Raw genomic sequence first — 3,693 nt, 5'->3', positions numbered from 1 at the left:
TCAATTATATTTTTTCAGTCTCATCCATTAGTTAATAATTTGAATATATTTATTATATTTTTTCAATCTCATCCATTAATTAATAATTACCTAAGTTAATTAACCAATTAATTTTAATTTTAATTTGAGTTCATCCATCATGACATTCTTTAATTTTTATGCCATCAATTAATCAAAATTAAAGTCAACTTAGTTTGGGTAAAAGAAAAGTAACTAACTAACTATGGAGAAGAGTATTGTAAAAATTGGGTCAGCAAGGGAATGGGAAATTTTGTCTGTTATGTATATTGTACTGGAGCCCAGTTTCCTTGGGGCCACACCAATATTGATTCATACTTCATTTTGAAGGGCCTGCATGCATTGTTGGAAATGCTAATGGGTTTGATTAAAGTAATTCTTGCTCGTTTAATTACAATCAACTTCTGACCCAAAAAAAAAAACGAAACTCACCCAATTGGATTTGTTCATGGAGACTTCATTGTAAGAGTATAGAAAAAGATCCAAAAAGCAAATAAAAAGAGCCTAGCCCAAACACAAACGGTACAAAGAAGTAGAAAAAGAACTAATTCATTTATTTATTTATTTTGGGCTTGTACCTCACTAGTCTTTAGTTTTTTTTGGTTCAGAATTCAGGCCAACAGAATGGCGCAGACCACAGAAAAAATCAGAGCCCATCCCCAACCATATGACCCGACCCAGATATATATATATATATATTATGTGCATATAGAAAATTAACCACTAAATCTGTATTATTTGTGTATAAATATAAATATTTTATAACTTATTTTTAATGTATATTTTATATTATAATTAATTTAATAATTGATTTTTAATGTACACGTAATATTTATACTAAAGCTCAAATAATCAAGATCATGGTTTAAAAAATAGGCTAGTCCTCTTCTATGGACTTAATGAGACCGATCCATACCAAAAAAGGTCAACTAAAAAATTATACGAGTTAACCTACATAACCTACTTGAAACACGGGTATCACGACCTTTGTGCTCAACTTGTGCGTTAAGTAATGGTTTGTTATTCCACTATTTTAGATAGTTTTCTCACATTAGTAACTACCTCATTGTGGAATAACTATACAACAAGGGGAAAAAAATTACTCACTCACTTCAAATGTGATCTATAGGAGTGATGACCAAATTATCACCGTCTCCTATAAATACCCAATTTAATTCGAATATTTTTTAACATATTCTACATATAACTTAAATTTTTTTGCTGATTTTGATATTAAAGTCCTTTACAAATATTTCTTACCTGCCTTTTTTAGAGTTGACGTAAAGCTGTCTAAGCTCAATTACTTACAAATCGTTCTAGATATATTTAAAAACGATTAATATATATAAGGTAGTTACTCTAATGAAGATTTTATGATTGTCATTATATGAAAATATTTTATTTTGATTATTAGATAATAAATTGTAGGATTTGATTTTTATATATTATAAAAGTGTTATCTTTATTTAAAGTGTGGCTAAACAAATAAATCACACTTTTTAAATAAAAATTATCATAAAAATATATTTTTAACATTTTTATTGAAATAGTTGTCTATATATAATGCAAAATAGTTGCTTTAATTCCTCTTTATATAATGATAAATTAATGTAAGTAAATACAAATATTAATTTATGAATGTAAAAAAAAAAAATTTGACTATAATTCCATTAAGTAATTAATAAAAATCTAGTCAATAATAAATCAATAAACCTTTTTAAATTGTATTTTATTAAATTGTTGAGGAGTGCTGCACATATAAGTCATTTTTGTTTACAAGTCTTACAAGTTGGGCCTAACACGCGCGTAAGAAGAAGAAGAAGAAGAAGAGAAGAAGAAGAAGAAGAAGCGTGAATATAAATGACTTGTATGATTTGTATGGAAAAGCGTTCTCTCTTTGCCTTCGATCTCCTTCTGTTTTTTTTTATTTTCATGGTTTCTAAAATCAAGCTTTGAAATTATTTTGAAGATGATGGAACTTCAGAAATATACCCGAACGATTACAAAAATACACCCAAACGATTATAGAAATACATCCAAAGGATTACAGAAATACACCCAAACAGTTACAGAAATAAACCAAACAATTACAGAAATACACCCAAAAGATTTAAGAAATACACCCAATATAGGGAGAGACAGTATATTTCTTCTTGAAATCAATACACCCAAAGGATTACAAAAATACACCCAAAATTCGTTGAAGTACACCTTATGCATAATTCAGAACTCTTTCTCTTTTTTCTCCTCATCTTCTGCTGCTGCTTCTTCTTCTTCAAAAACGATTTCAGAGCTTGATATCAAAAAATAATGGAAACCGAGAATAACGAAGAAAGAAAACAAAGAGAAAAGCATGTAAATGAAGAAGAAGAACAGGGAGAAGAAGAAGAACGTGTAGCAAGAAGAAGAAGAAGGAGAAAGAGAAGGCAAGAAACGTACCTTGAATAATATTTTTTTGTTTTTTCTGGTGATTTTGATGAAGGAGAAAGAGAAAACGAAAAGAGGAGAAGAAATGTCAATAAAAAAAGAGGGAGGAAGAGAAGAAAAAGAGACACAGAGAAAGAAGAAGAAGAAGAGGAAGAGGAAGAGGAAGCACGGAGAAAGAAGAAAAAGAAAAAGAGACAAAAAAAAACGTCAAACGGCGTGTTTATAAATGACTTGTATGACTTATATGGAAAATCACTTGTATGTGGAGAATTACACTTAAATTGTTCTTCTATATTAGTCCATAACAACAATAAAGAAGTCTTGTGACCCACAAATTCAGTTCAACAGAATACATAAATTCAGTTCTAATTTTAATCTTTTTTATCTTACCTTATCTTTACTTTATGTTATCTTCTTATCTTATTTTTACTTTTACATATATATTTAGTTTTACCTTCATAATTCAATGTACAAATTCAATCAATCAACAATCAATAAAATTTTTTCATCTATTCTTTTTCTATTCTTTTACAATTTTATCATATTTCATATTAATTACTTATCAATAATTATTTAAATTTTATTTTTTAAAAAATATAAAATTAATAATTATTTAAAATTGACTGTTAGAAATTATTTACCGACATTTTTTCAAGTGCCTCTCGTTAATTCATTATCAATAAGAAAAGGGAGGTAATAAATAGAAAGCATGGACATAATTAAATGATGTAGTGTGTGTTTGGATTACAGTTTGCAAATCAGAGTTTGTATAAAATTGATTTTGTAAAATTGATTTTGATGATAAGTTAGTTTGAGTTAACGTGATTTATGTTTGGTAATTTTTATATCAAAATTGATTAGACATCAATTTTATATACCTGCAAAATCAGAATACTATAAAAAATAATATAAAAAATATTTATCATATAAATAAAATAAATACAATAAAAATAAAAATATAAAAGAGAGTACTATAAATTTTATAATGTCACACAAAAAGAAAATATTCTATAATTTTTTTAGTATCGTCAGTACTCTTTAATTTAGTATTATTTTAGACTATAAATTTTTATTATTTATGACTCTATTGTTACTTATAATTAATTTTTTATTTATTTTGTCCTTTTTTTATAGGATCATAATTTATATTATTCAAAATTTTGATAATAAACGTAGTATATAATAATTACAATTACAATTACAAATTTTACAAATTCAGAATAAAAAATAAAAAAATTAATACAAAAC

Source organism: Arachis duranensis, unplaced genomic scaffold (assembly GCF_000817695.3).
Source record: "Arachis duranensis cultivar V14167 unplaced genomic scaffold, aradu.V14167.gnm2.J7QH unplaced_Scaffold_232527, whole genome shotgun sequence".
In the NCBI taxonomy this organism is placed as follows: domain Eukaryota; kingdom Viridiplantae; phylum Streptophyta; class Magnoliopsida; order Fabales; family Fabaceae; genus Arachis; species Arachis duranensis.
Note: the sequence above shows the minus strand (reverse complement) of the source record.